Source organism: Miscanthus floridulus, chromosome 16 (assembly GCF_019320115.1).
Source record: "Miscanthus floridulus cultivar M001 chromosome 16, ASM1932011v1, whole genome shotgun sequence".
NCBI lineage: Eukaryota > Viridiplantae > Streptophyta > Magnoliopsida > Poales > Poaceae > Miscanthus > Miscanthus floridulus.
Genome location: NC_089595.1, coordinates 111,302,523 through 111,318,472, shown reverse-complemented (window position 1 = coordinate 111,318,472; position 15,950 = coordinate 111,302,523). Strand labels below are relative to the sequence as shown.

The 15,950-nt window shown below is 45.7% G+C and overlaps 1 pseudogene; it reads left to right on the top strand.

Moving 5' to 3' along the window:
- The first annotated feature begins 1,871 nt into the window (after positions 1–1,871).
- On the top strand, positions 1,872–11,813 carry LOC136511970 (uncharacterized; annotated as a pseudogene).
- Positions 11,814–15,950: the final 4,137 nt, after the last annotated feature.

Here is a 15,950-nt window from a genome sequence, read left to right as displayed (position 1 = left end):
CAAGGCCCACACACATACAAATAAGAGAACCAAAAGACCATTTCACTCGTCCTTCCATCTAAAGCCAGCCATCGCACATCACGCGTTCTTACCCGCATTCGAGACATCACACATCATGTCTTCCCGCATGCACGCCGCGCCTTCTACCAACATCGTACACGACACCGAAAATGTTACTGTTTAGCTATACTCGGTCCAATACTGTGTGCCGACCGAAAACCCGGTTTACATGACTTTATACCTCGCTGGATACACCCACGCAAGGACCGCGTGATAGACAAACAAATAAGCCCTTCAACCTAGAGCCAGCCATCACACATCACGCATTCTTACCCGCATTCGAGACATCACACATCACGCCTACTCCCTGCACGTCACGCCTTCTACCAGCATCATTCACGACAGCGGAAAATGTTACTGCTTATCTGTACTCAGCCAAATACTGTGTGCCGACCGAAAATCTGGTTTACATGACTTTATACCTAGCTGGACACACCCACGCAAGGCCCACACACATACAAATAAGAGAACCAAAAGACCGTTTCACTCGCCCTTCCATCTAAAGTCAGCCATCGCACATCACGTGTTCTTACCCGCATTCGAGACATCGCACATCATGTCTTCCTGCCTGCACGTCACGTCTTTTACCAGCATCGTTTACGCCACTGAAAAGGTTACTGCTTATCTGTACTTGGCCAAATACTGTGTGCCGACCGAAGACCCAGTTTACATGACTTTATACCTCGTTGGATACACCCACGGAAGGACCGCATGATAGACATAAACAGAGAAGAGAACCAAAACACCATTTCACTCGCCCTTCCACCTAGAGCCAGCCATCACACATCACACGTTCTTATCCGCATTCGAGACATCACACATCACGCCTTTTCCCCTGCACGTCACGCCTTCTAACAGCATCATTCACGACACCGAAAATATATACTGCTTATATGTACTCAGCCAAATACTGTGTGCCGACTGAAAACCTGGTTTACATGACTTTATACCTAGCTGGATACACCCACGCAAAGCCTACGCACGTACAAATAAGAGAACCAAAAGACCGTTTTACTTGCCCTTCCATCTAAAGCCAGCCATCGCACATCACGCGTTCTTATCCGCATTCGAGACATCACACATCATGTCTTCCTGCCTGCATGTCACGCTTTATACCAATATCATTCACGACATCGAAGGTTATTTCTTATCTGTACTCGGTCAATTTAAAAAAACTATGTGCCAACCAAAAACCACCCGTACTTAAAAGATCTCAACCTGGAATTGAGAGAGAGAAAACAACCGGGACTCCTTCGATAAACGGCACCCGTCTGTCAACGTATGGTGAAACGTGGCGGAGGAGAGAGATCCCGGGTGCAGGAAGCATAAGGCTGTCTGCACCGCGCAGCGGCAAAGCAAGCAGTACGCCAGGTTTAGCGTATCGCGCGTCTGCACCGGGCGCCTGCAAATGGCCCGGGGGCGTACAAGCTGCACAGTAAAACACCACAGGCCGTGCACGCGAGAGATCAACGCTAAACACTGTAGCAATACTGTAGCGACACTTAGCACAGAAAGAGAGAGTTGGTGAGAAAGAAAGGGGAAGAGAGGGGAATAAAATATGGAATAGTAGGTATAGAGTATGGAATATAGATAATATGGATGCGGGAGAAATTAATATATAGTAGAGAATCTCGATGACTAGGATATAATATTTTTTTTTAGAGATGAAAATAGAGGTGAACGAGTGCGGATAGCCTAAGGTCTTATGATTTGGGAGCCGCAAGCTCGCAACACAACCCTACGGGCTACGGCGTCCGACAGACGGAAGGGCAGGGGCGCAGGGCAGGGCTGGGCGCTCTTCCTCTTTTTCTTTTTTTGCAGCTCAGGAAAGCAAACCGGCAGCCCCCGTTCCCGTTTATTAGCTGAGCTCGCACACGGGCCGGCCCTCTCTCGGTGCGTGCGTGGCTGCTGCGGCAATACACGGTGCGTGTAGGGGGAGCGAGGCGGCGGCGACGAGGGTTTTGCTGCTCCGCACACCGCGCGCAGCGGCGACGCGACCGCAGCTCGTCGCCGCCCCGGATCGAGGAGGCGGCGGAGGCGCCTGTGGTAGCTGCGGCGGCGGGACCGTGAGCGGGAGCGCCATGAGGGGCGGCGGCCGTGGCGGCGGCGGGGGGCAGCCCTCCTACGCGGCGCCGGACGGGTTGGATGCGGCGGCGATCCCGGCCGCCTCCAGGAAGATGGTGCAGAGCCTCAAGGGGATCCTGGCCGACCGCTCGGAGGGCGAGATCTACGCCACGCTCTGCGACTGCGGCATGGACCCCGACATAGCCGTCGATAGGCTCATCTCCCAGGGTACATACTCTCTCGCTCTCTCTCCCCTCGCTCTAGCTCTGTCCTCGCGGGCACCAATTGTTTTGCGTGGGCGTTGTCGTGCGATGCTCGTGAGCGCTAGGGTTTGATTTTTTTTCTTCGTGCGGTGATTTGGCGCCGCGCAGATACGCGTGGGTCTGTGTCGTATAAGTCGTAATAACCCCACATTTTGGACGGTTGCTGCTGAATTGCTTGCCAATCTGGTCTGATTCTGTGGATGCTGTACGCTGTGACTTGTATTTGCTTGCCAGTTTAGGTTCAACGTGACTGTGAAGCATGCTGGGAAGTTTTAATTTGTCATGCCTTGAGATGTGAGAAGACACTTTATTTTTGTCAACGAGCAACCCTTTTTTGCATTTATGGATGTGTCTTTTGCAACAGATTGTGCCACCCCATGGTGTAATAATAGGAGGGGGAAGGTGTCCGTGTGTGTTGGTGTTTTTTTTTGGGGGGGGGGGGGGGGGGGGGGTTAGTTTACTAGTACATATATAAATCCTGATTCATACCCCATTGAACAGATAACTGTTGTGCCTACCATAAACATGCCTTTTATCTTCAGCAATAGGATGTGTTTAAGCTCACTCATGTATTGCCTACCCTTTTCTTGGTATGGAGTTTGCTATTTATTTATAACTTGGCATAGGCGCATTATCTATTTTGTTGTAAATTGATATGTACCAAGTAGCGCATATTTGTTGGAAAGTAGAATTTTCAGTAGTTTCAGTGTGGAGATGCTTGGGTGCCAGTTACCTAAGGTTGCTTCAAGTTATGAAAGCTTTCCATTAGTCCTGCTCATTCGTTTTTTTTTTGTGATTTGTCCTATTCTAAATGCACCATCTAATCCTTACTTAGCCATCTGATATTTTCTCTGCTGGAAATAAATCACTACATGTATGACTGATGTGTGTGTGTGTGTGTTGTGTGCGTGTGTGTGTGTGTGTGGACCACGACTGGGAGGAGTAAGCAGCAGCGACTAGGTTGGGATAGGGTCTGTGTTCGGCGGTGGCCAGAGGCCGCGAAGCAGGCGACGCGGCGGCGGGAGGAGCAGGGCAGGGCGCGGCTAGGCGGCCGCGGCTCAGGCGACGTGGGGCGGTTGGGGTTGGAGGCGAGGGGCCCCAGGCCAACTAGAGGACTGGCCTCTGGTGTGCACAATGTTATAGCGCGAAGGACACCGACACGTGGGACCATTACTGGTTCTACAGGGCCCTACGCGTGTTTCTGCGCTGTCGGGTTTGGAACCGTGGGCCGACGCGCCAAAGGTGCGCCGCGCCCCGTGTTTTTTCTGTGTTCCGCGTCTGCTAGTGGGCCCTTAGAGGGAGCGAGTAATTGGGCCGCGCATGTAAATAAGGCCCATTGCTAGTCTTTGCCCGTTTTCTTTCAGCGTTTATTTCTTTTGAAGTACTTCATCCATTCCAAATTAAGACATTGTGGCTTTTCGAGATATACGTTATAGAATTAGATTTACATTATGTCTATATACATAGTAATATTGGATATCATGTAAACAGATAACTGTTGTGCCTACCATAAACATGCCTTTTATCTTCAGCAATAGGATGTGTTTAAGCTCACTCATGTATTGCCTACCCTTTTCTTGGTATGGAGTTTGCTATCTATTTATAACTTGGCATAGGCGCTTTATCTATTTTGTTGTAAATTGATATGTACCGAGTACCGTATATTTGTTGGAAAGTAGAATTTTCAGTAGTTTCAGCGTGGAGATGCTTGGGTGCCAGTTACCTAAGGTTGCTTCAAGTTATGAAAGCCTTCCATTAGTCCTGCTTATTCATTTTTTTTTTTGTGATTTGTCCTATTCTAAATGCACCATCTAATCCTTACTTAGTCGTTCCTTCAAAAAAAAAATTCCTTACTTAGTCATCTGATATTTTCTCTGCTGGAAATAAATCACTACATTTATGACGTGCGTGCGTGCGTGTGTTGTGTGTCGTTTGTGTGTGTGTGCGTGCGCGCACGCGTACGAGGCCGCGAAGCAGGCGATGCGGCGGCGGGAGGAACAGGGTAGGGCGCGGCCAGGCGGCCGCTCAGGCGATGTGGGGCGGTGGGGCTAGGAGGCGAGGGGGGCCAGGCCAACGAGAGGACTGGCCTCTGGTGTGCACGATGTTATAGCGCGAAGGACACCGCCACGTGGGACCATTAGTGGTTCTACAGGGCCCTACGCGTAAGTGTCTCTGCGCCATTGGGTTTGGAACCGTGGGCTGACGTGCCAAAGGTGCGCCGCGCCCTGTGTTTTTTCTGTGTCCCGCGTCTGCTAGTGGGCCCTTAGAGGGAGCGAGTAATTGAGCTGCGCATGTAAATAAGGCCCATTGCTAGTCTTTGCCCGTTTTCTTTCAGCGTTTATTTCTTTTGAAATACTTCATCCATTCCAAATTAAGACGTTGTGGCTTTTCGAGATATACGTTATACACTTAGATTTACATTATGTCTATATACATAGTAAAGTTACGTATCTACAAAAGCCAAAACGTCTTATAATTTGAAACGGAGAGAGTAGTCCTTTTTTCTATATCTATATATCTGCATCAGTATCTAAATCTATATATACCGAATAGCAATGAGCCAAAATTTCTTCCTTATTTTTTTGGACCGGCCCTCTCCTAGATAACTCCATGAATGTGGAAACTATCTCTCTCTCTCTCTCTCTCTGTGTGTGTGTGTGTGTGTGTGTGTGTGTGTGGATTGCTTATGATTAATCTAACTCTTTTTTTATTCATGTCTATCCAGATACTTTTCATGAAGTGAGAAGAAAGCGGGATAAGAAAAAGGAGGTTAGTAGATGCATGAATTCCTTATATCCCCAGCTTTTCTATAGGTTCATTGTTTGCATTTCGCCCTTAGATTTTTGTTTTAGAGTTTCCTTTTCACTGCAATGTGAGTATAGGTTCATTGATTATGCAAGCTTGCATTGATTGTAGGTTCACCATTTGCTTTTCCATCCTTTGTTTTTTTGTGAGATTTTCCTTATCACTGCAATGTGAGTTTAAGGTCATTTGATTGTGCAATCTTGCACTGAATAGGAGACTTAGGCTCCTCCCATGCTATGGACTGGCTGATATGTCGTGTTGCTGTATGGTGCCATTCTTGCTTGATGAAGAATCAGCATACTACTATTAACTGATCAGTTATTAGCTTAGCAGTAGCTTTCCATTGTACTTGCTTTGAGATAGATTAATGCATTTATATGCCTTTCTTTGGGTGGGTTTCAACTCTAGCCTACCCCAACTTGCTTGGGACTGAAAGGCTATGTTGTTGTTGTTGTATATGCCTTTCTTTGGGTACTATGTTATTACACTAAGACCCTTTTCTGTGATCTTTAGTGCATCTTGGCATTATGATCTGAGTCAATCCATGTCTCCAGGTTGTCTATTATTCCCCTGACAAACTCTCTCTCATCTGTAGACTAAAGTTAATCAGGAAACAAGGCCTCGACCATTCCAGAAATCTATATATCGAGGATATAAGGCTGGTTCAGATCGAAGTGGGCGAGGTAGCATTCTGCATTTTGTAGTTTCGTGTTATAACAATGTATGGTTTGCAGTTTTCTCAGTCTAACTGGTGCACTCATTTTGTTTTTCCCTCTTCATGTCAGCAGACTCTACAGGCGGTTTCAAAGGCCCTGTCAAGAAGGAGCCAGAGTTACATGCTCCACTAAACTCATCAGCCTTGGATGTCAAGACAAGTGACACTACAGAAACATTTTCTGCTACTGGGTATGTGCTACTTATTGGTTCCATATAGGATTCTTAGCTATATGTTGATTGTTTTGTTAATGTTTGTTGTTTTCATCGTTTCAAGTCAATTTCTTCTCTCATATCTCACTGTTGCCCTTTTCTTTATTTGTTTCTCTCTTTCTTGTGATTTGTAACTCGTTTTGGGTTTCATAGCTACTTTACCCAAGTTACTCCAGACTGGTATTGTAGTTGTTGAACCTGTTGCATTAGTTTTAGTTATTCCCTTGGTACTTATTTATTGTTTTTTGCATCATTGTTGTCCATTTGTCTATTTGATAACTTAAAGTACAACAGAATCGAAATAGACATTTTGGCTGGTTTCCTATTATACCTTTGATCTTAATGGCTATAGTCCATTTCTAGTGTTCTCTTCACAAAACACATGTTCAAAGGTGGATAACACAGGTCATATAAGTCAAATATAGGTTCCTACAGAACAGAGTGGAGTAGTTTTTGACAAACCAGAATGTCATTGTTGGTTATTTTTTTTACTTGTCATCCTAGAATGCGTGCAACTGAAGCCTTTTTTCTGTCACACGAAAATTGCAGTAGTAGCTTCATGACTAAATGTAGGTTAAGTGCCATTATATTTTTGTTATGTTTCACTAACATAATTCTAGAGAAAGGAATGGTAGAAAATGTTTATTTGATACCGTTATGATGTCCTTCTCTACAAGTAACTTGTTACGGCATTGAAGGACCTGATACTTTCTAGCTTGAATATTATGAAGAGATCATCATTTGCAGTCTCAGAGTTTCATATACTTTGTTTTCTTCATTTTTGCATCATCTGTTGTGTATTCTTAACTGTTTATATTATTCAGTATCCATTTTCCAGGGCAATCTGGCAGTGTCTTTAAATTTTGACAAATTTTGACAATGTATAGCTTCACTCATGCAAATTAAACGTGAACACTTTTTCTGGTAATTTGTAAATGTAGCTTCAAGATTGGCAGGCTTCCTAATTCCTTTAGGCTTATTATGTTTGCAGCAATGTTACCCAGGCTGATGCTAAGAACACCACTTCTCAGCCTCCATCTCAAGTGCAGCATGGTTGGGGTGGTATTCCAGGTCGCCCCTTCCATGGCTGAAATAGTGAAGATGGGCAGGCCTCAAGCTAAGGTTGGGAGCAGATCTGTTGCAAGTAGCACTGCCATGCCAGCCATTGGTGATTCAGTTATTTCCAATATACCAAATCTTGTGCCCAAGGAATACAACAGAACTGTTTTTGCATCAGAAGTAGGCCATGGTGCAGCAGATAAATTGCCAAATGGTGCTGTTGAGGTGCACTCTGTACCTAAAGAAGCTTCCTCACTTGATATGTTACCTTCAGCAGAGGGAACAGATATTGAAGCTTCCTTCCATGAGTGCTAACGCACAAGGTTCCTCAACGCTAGATGCCAATGAAGATGACATTGAAAAAGACGCAAATTTGGAAGAGGGCAATACAGAAAGCTTGACAACTCCTGGACAACTTTCTGCTTCTGGTAAAGATATACAATCAGAATATACTGAAGTTGTCAGTCATCTGGATGAAGGCTCGATAGAGAAAACAGACGACTTTCAGCTCAATGGCCTTTCATTTGAGCACAACCAAAGTAAGTCAAAATGGGCATTGTTTGTCTTGCCTGTATTTCTCCATGTTGTTATTCAGCTTATATGATTCTGATGACCCTACTTACTAAGTAAATTAAGTTGTAAGTGCTTTATTTTATTTATTATGTGGATCTTTTTTGTTTCCTATGTGGCTATTACATATTCACACCTCTATGTGGCAATCACATATTCACACCTCTATGTGGCAATCACGTATTCACACCCCTATGTGGCAATCACACATTCACACCCCTATGTGGCTATCACACATTCACATTACACCCCTATGTGGCTATCGCACATTCACATTACACCCCTATGTGGCTATCACACATTCACATTACACCCCTATGTGGCCACCCTTTTACTACTTTACCTGTTACTATTATGCCCCTTCTTAACTAATAAAATGGGATGATGGGCCATCTATTGTGTTACGGTGTGAGATCGGTGTTCCTGAAGGTGTCCATCAAGTTTCTCATTTTGTAATTACCGTTTACCTCTTTGATGGCAGATCTGAATGGAGATGTGTCTACAACGACAACACAATTTGACCATTTGACTCTGCATGAGGGACCAAAATTGTCCGATGATAATCCGGCTGTAATAATCCCTGATCATCTTCAGGTTTCAAACGCTGATTGTGCACACTTGACGTTTGGTAGTTTTGTGTCTGGAACACTTGATGCATCCTTGACAACAAAACCTCTTGATAGTCATGGGGATGTTGCGACAGTTCCTGATGATGATTCAATTGACCAATCAGATGGCAGGTATGTTCCTTCCTTTTCTTTTATTTTCTTCACCCCATTTTTATCATGTAGCTCTTATACGCCCTTTATTTTCAGAATCCATGATGACGAAAGCAAGGTGACATTAGCTCCTCCTGCTAATGAATACGCTCCTCCTGCTAATGAATATGTTACTTCTGCGGCAAACAGCAATGTGGAGAATCTTGATATCACATCAGTACAGCAATCTGAAAGAGCCAATTTCCTGGATGTCACGAGCAATACTGAATACAACCTATCATCGACCCCAGATTATGCAACTTCAGGTCCAGCGCTGCAAGATTCTGCTTCACAGAGTTATCTACAGGAAAACCGACAATTCCAGAACATTTCTCCTCTCTCAAGCTTCATGGTACATACCCATGTGTCATCCTAGCTCTAATTGCAGTGATATGTTGCAAATTTCTATGCAATTGTGTATATGCAAATTAAGTGTTGCGGTTGCTATTTTGCTTATATACCGTTATACTTTACATCTAACTCTTTGACTTCTCTGTGGGAGAGAAACCTCATAAAAGGTTGACATAGCTCGCTTATTTTACTATTTGAAGGCACACTAGCTCTTTGAAAAAAAAGAAGTGTGTACCTGATTTTCCCTTTTGCAGTTCATGTACTATTATTAATTTGTTTACTTTGCATTAATGTTCTTTACTAACAGCTGTTTTATTATCGTGTGTCTGCAACTAACAGCTGTTTTATTGTTGTGTGTGTCTGCCACTAACAGCTGTTTTATTGTTGTGTGTGTCTGCCACTAACAGCTGTTTTATTGTTGTGTGTGTCAGCAACTAACAGCTGTTTTTTATTGTATGTGTCTGCAGCAAATACAAAATGGTCTCCTGCCACCAGCAATTCCACCATTGCGCGAATTTGATCCAGCATTCTCACTATTGCTCACTAATCCTCCTATGATGCATGGTACAATGTCATCATCCATGAGCAATGCAACTGTTTCTATGCAGCCCCAAGAGGTATGAACATTTCACTGAATCATGCAATTTCGACTCCATCTGTGCTTTCCAGTGAAGCAAAAATGTATTTCTCCCTTTCTTGCCAACTTCGTAGGTACTGTCTTGTTGGTTATGTTACCTATAGGTACTTGATGTTGCTAGGTAATCTGATCTGCTGTAATTATGGTCTTGAAAGGGCAGCATATATTTCACTTGTTGGCCAACTAAATGTCACAAATGAGGCTCATGTTTGCTTTAGAGTTTAGACAACGAGCCTTTTTGTCTGTTGTATAGGTTGTCAATAGTCCTAAGGTTTGCATTGGTGGAACATTTGCAGTTTATGGTGAAATACGGGGAAACGATGCATAAGATTGTGTTATGTTGCTATCTGATTATTTCCTAATATTTGAACTTACCATGTTACATGTAAATGATAAGTGTTAAGAATGTGGAACCTGCTAGAATGATAAACTTCCTTTGCAGTTTGTGGTGAAAGATGAGGAAGTGATGCATAAGATTTTATTTTATTATCTTGCTATTTGTTTGTGATTGTTTTTAGCTTATCATGTTACATGTAAATGATGAATGTTAAGAACATGAAATCTTCAAGAATGATAAACTTCCTTCTTAACCTGCTAGATTGTGATTTGGTTTATGCTAACTGCACCATGTCACCATGAGCAATCTGGCTAGTAAACTAGCAGTCTTCAAATGTGATTTATATTTGGACAAATCCTGATAACGAACCAGGCTACATTGAACTTCTTTTTTAGTCTCTTATTGTGGAAACTGGAACTACCATGGTCTCCAGTTTGAGCTTTGGAGTGACTTAAGTTTCATCTTTAGGCATCTGTTGTGTTTTCTCTGATTTCCATCTCAATTTTTTTTAAAATAATTCGAAGGGTTAAAAATTTCTGTTCTCTATCACTCTATAGTGTACACTACTATACTTATTTTAATTCCAGTGAAGATTCTGCTACTGACTCCTTTAGTGATTCATCCATTCCAGTTGTGCCAAAACGTTACTTTCATCTTATGTTCCACTTAAAACTTGTAGTCAGTTGTCTTTGCCTAATGGACATATATGCATACTAATTTTCATATAGTTTTCCTAGTATATATTTTTGTTGGATCTGATATATACGTGGCACAATTCTTATTGCGTGTTTAATTCTCGCAGAATGCCAATCCAGTTGGTTTACCCAACCCTCAATTGACTCAATCTCAGCCAAGCACCAGCATTGCTTCAGGGCCTCCACTCCCTCAGCATCTTCTTCATCCCTATGCTCAAGCAACCCTTCCTCTTGGATACGCAAGCATGATTGGCTATCCATCTCTTCCACCAAGCTATGCATATCTCCCACCTGCTGCTTTTCAGCAACCATACATGAACAGTGGCTTGTTCCACCAAGCAGCAGCTGCAGTTCCCAACTCAAGTGTGAAATACCCTCTACCACAGTACAAAAGCAACATTGCCCTTGCTAGCTTACCACAGCCAGGCTCTTTGCTCTCGAGCTACGTTGGAGGCTTTGGAACTGCAAACAACATGCCTGGAAATTTCCCTCTAAACCAAAGCACAACATCAGCAACCACAACTCTTGGGTTTGATGGGATGATCCCTTCACATTTCAAAGATGGAAATCAGTTTATTTCCCTTGAGCAGGTAACTATATGGCGCCTGAGTTTTGCAAATGAGGTTGGAAAATTATATGATTACTAACTTTCCTTCTGCTGCTGACAGAATGAAAACCCTGCAATGTGGATGCATGGAGCTGGTTCACGAGGAATGCCCCCACTTGCAGCCAGTACCATGTATGGCTATCAAGGGCAGAGTCATCAGGCCGGCCTTCGGCAGGGCCAGCTACCTTCACAATTTGGCTCTGCGCTTGGGCAGTCACAGCCAGGCCTGGGCCCTGAACACCGAAACCCTAGCGATAGTAACCTAAGTGGTGCTGCTCAGGCTAACCAAATGTGGCCAAATAGCTACTGATCCATCCCCTTCAACTTTTGTGGAAGGCGGTCCTGTTGTGTGTGCAGCGCCAGAGAGGCCATGCAATGCTTGTGGTCTGATCCAGGCACACGGATACCAGCTGTGTGCACGAGTTGCTGTCGTGACATTTTGAGAGGCACAAGAGATATATGTTCGAGCATGTTCTACCTGTAGGGTTTCTAGGATATGGCCAAAAATGTAGCTCGATCTATTTATTCAAATTCTGATAGAGAAAGGACCGTTCTTTTTTCTATTTTATTTTTCCTTTTTGCTGTTTACATATCTTGTGACAATAAACCGAAATATCTAACACAGCAGCACCATTAGTTCCTGAGGAAGCGAAAGATAGCCTATCTTTGCATTACCAGTATTGCGTGCCTCTTCGACCAATTTTATGATTAAGATGGTTATTTGATGGATGAGTATTTCCCACTCACGGCCTTGTCAGGTGAGATTGTAGCACACATTTAGCAGCCAAATATTGGGAGCATGTCCATCGGATCTCGTATACTGTAATATACTATAATTATAAGTTGTTTTAATAAGTATAAGAGCATAAGTTGTTTTAATAAGTATAAGTTGTTTTAGGAGTAAAAGAGTACCGCTGTAGACCTGTAGTAGATTATCTAAAAATTGTCTTCTATATTTTTTTAGGGTATTTAGGAGAAATGATGCTTTTTTATTAGATTTTTTAACAAAATTTAGGCATAGAAGATGAGATAGATCCTGCTCTAGTATCTTAAAGGATATCTTTTAAAATGAGCCACATATTGATGAGTACTTTCTTTAGTTTAAGTATTGACAAGTTTTTGGTCTAGTTTATAAGACGCAGTTTGGCATTGACCTCTTCAAACACATGTTTCACCCAGCGCAGCCACCATGGCCACGTCACCCCAAATTCATACATGCAGCCACGTCCCCCCGAATTGCCTTCTTGTGGACAGCAGCAGCCCACGTCGCTCGGAACTCCTCCCGTGAAACAGTGGCCACATGTTCGGTAAAAAAAAAACGCCCTCCTCTCTCTCTCCTTGTCTCTCCCGAGCCGCTCGCCCCCTCTAAAAAAAAACCTTTAGCTATGTGCCGTTACGAAAGATTCGCGGTCTAAGTGTCAACTAAAAGTTTGAATGAACATGATGTCATGACCCTAAACTTTCTTGTCTTTTTATATCTTACAGTGTCAAACTGCTCCCTGAAAAGTCCAAACTGACCCTAGGTCTGAACACTACGCAAAAAAAAAAACAAAACAAAACAAACACACGCACGGATGCGTTAGTGGCCAGGCACGCTTGCGAGGTGGGGCCTCTGGTGCCGGCCGGCGTCGAGCGTCCCCAACACGGCTGGCGGGCTGGGAGGGGTCGCGGATGCAGCCACACCCGCCCGAGGAGGTCGCCAGCGCTGGTGCCGGCGGAGACGAGAAGTGCGCAGTGGCCACGAGCACCAGCTGGAGCTCCCGGAGGCACAGGGACGCGGAGCGCAGCAGCAGGCTCGCGGCTGTGCCGCACAACAACAGGTCTTCGAACACGGCCGCATGGGCGAGCTCCGGTCCGGATGCGCCCCGGCCACCGCCAACGGCATTCGTGAGCTCGTACCGCCGCGGCGACCATGCCGTGGTACGACCGAACGGCCGCGCCGTGGGCATTGGCGCGCGCGAGCCCCGTGAGGAGCGAGGTCCAGGTGACGACATCCCGGTGCGGCATTTCATCGAACAGGGCCCGCGCGGCGGCGCCAGCGCGAGGCAACTTGGCGTAGGCATCGACGAGCGAGTGAGCGAGCTCCGCCGCAGCCACCGCGGGCGCAGCAGGACAGGCGCATCTAGGCGCGCCCGTGCACAGGGCTTCGGCGTGGCCAGGCGCAGGCCAACGCGTGCGAGATGAACGGGCCCGGCAGCCCCCCGGCGAGGCACCCCTAGGCGCGGAGGTGCCGGTCCGGCCACCCCCGGCTGCTGGCGGGGCGAACCAGGCCAGCCTCGGCCGCGGTCCCTGGCCACGAGCAGGCAGGCCAGGCTGGCCGCCGCCGTCGTGGGCACGAGCAGGCAGCCCAAGCCGGCCGTTGCCGCTGCCCGGGCCGTGGGCCCCACGTGGTCTGGCTGGTGGTGGTAGCCGCAAGCCGCGTGCTCCCCTCTCTGTGTTCCGGCTTGGCATGGCAAGCCCAGATCCTCAGGCCTCAGCTCGCGCTACTCTTCCTTAGGAGGAAGAAGGCGTTGGAGTCGCTGACAGCTTGGCCCCACCCTACGGAGAGAGAAAGAGGTAGACGAGGAGGTTACGAGAGAAGGACATTTTAGACGTTTTCACTAGTTGGACCCATGTGTCAGGACTGGCAAACGGTAAAAATAAGATGGAAGATTGACGAAATAGCTTAGGAGGAAAAAAGTGTCATGGTATATAGGTGCATTCGAAGGGCACGTAGGCCGCGACCGTCTTTTATAACGACACAGTTAAAAGGCCTGAAAAAATGCCCCCTCTCTCTCTCTCTCTCCCTCGGTCGCTCCCGAGGTGGCGGCGCCCTCCGCGGGCCACGCGCTGCCGGCCCCTTCCCCTCCGCCCCCATGCAGCTCAGCCTCCATGTCGAACTCCCCCTCCAATCCTCGCCTCCTCCAGCTTCCTCGATTCCTTGTCTGCTCCTGGCCTCTGCCGTCCTTCCCTCTGGCGACCATGCGTCCTGGCAGAGCTCGCATCAGGCAGGCCCGACTCCGACGCCCCGGCGTGGGCTCCCCTGGAGCGGCACGTCGACCTGGGCGGCTGACACCCGCCGCGGTGGCGGCAGCGGCGACCTAGGGTTTCGCCTCTCCGTCACCGGCCCATGACCGGATCCGGTGCCTCCATGGCTGGTCACCTAGCTGCGCTCAGCCCCCGCCCATCCGCAGTGCACGTCTACAGCATGGCGCGTCATCGCCTCCTCTCGCTCCCACCTCTTCTCCCTGCGTGCGCGTGCTGCACTAGGAGGCATGTAGGGTTCTAATTTCTCCAATTTTGCATATATATGGATCTCGGTTCTATGATTCGTGGCTCCGATTTTTTTTCTCTAGTAAGATGTGAATGACTTTGCATCCCATGTGCTCGATGGAATGTCCATATGAGATGTGGTCAATACATACTATCATTTTTATAACCTGCATTTCATCTGCAGAGGTAGTTGCAAGCTACTCCAGCAAAGGTGTACAGTTCTTCAAATCTGAACTCTAAATTACTCAAGAATTTATTTGTTTGCAGATCATCTTCTACCTGTGGATATGCTGGAAGCCATGGGACAGCTCTTTTATCTTCTTCCATGTATTGTTTTTGAAAGGTAAACTTGATGGATTGGCATCGCTCACATTTTAAGTCTAATATATCATATGTGCATGATGAGATTATTTTTTCCCTAATGGAATTAGTCATGCCAATATACATGGAAGGGACATATTCTAGCTATGGTACAATTTTTGTTACTGTTCTGAAATTGGTTGGTTGCTATGTAAGTTCCATATGTTATTTGGGGCTAAAACAAATCCAAGTTCTAGCTTTTCGAATATAGGATAATTGTGGACGATTATCCAGTGGTGGAATGAAAATATTTACGGTTAAATCTGCAGGCTTTGCTTTAAAAAAATCTATCACCTTTACCATGAATCATAGATGCCTATACATATGAACTAGGGGCGCGTTTAGTTCCGGCCGAAGGTGGCGCCGCCTGAAAACCAGAAACACTGTAGCAAACTGTAGCATTTCGTTTGTATTTGGTAATAATTGTCAAATCGTTGACTAATTAGGCTCAAAACGTTCGTCTCGCAAAGTACAACCAAACTGTGCAATTAGTTTTTGATTTCGTCAACATTTAGTACTCCATGCATGTACCGCAAGTTTGATGTGACAGGGAATCTTCTTTTTACATAGTGCCAAATTCAAGAAATTGGGAGAACTAAACATGGCCTAGGAATGAAACAACTGCAATATAGTGCCACTGCCATAGACAAGACAGTGTCGTGGCTTCCTCCATCATACTGATGGGTTTGTTATATAGCTTCAGAACAATAGAAGTGTGCTTTGCAAGCAACAGGCCAAGGAAATGGCAGTAAAATACAATCTAAAAAGATGCACCAAGGTAATATCTATTGACCACTTGAGGCTAAACCAGATAGAAGCCTTTACAATATATATATGTTAGTACCTTGGGAGAAGCTTTTGGTTTAAACGCAAAAACCTGCTCCACTAATATGATATGGAATGAAGGCGGCCAAAGTACCACATTGTCGGTGTTTCGAGTAAACACCAACGAGTAAATTTGTATATTGCGCGTCTGACCCGGATGGTGTGCTAAGAGGACACAAGGATTATACTGGTTCGGGCTGAATGTCCCTACGTCCATTTTAGGGCTGCTCGTGTTACTAGCACTGAGTTTGTAGTAGGGGTTACAAACTGTCGAGAGAGGGAGGAGCTCCCAAGTCTCTGTGGTTCGATTGCTCGATGCTTCTACTGCTCAATCTATCGGTCGATTGAACTCTCGTGGTGCGATGACCCTTAGTGGGGCG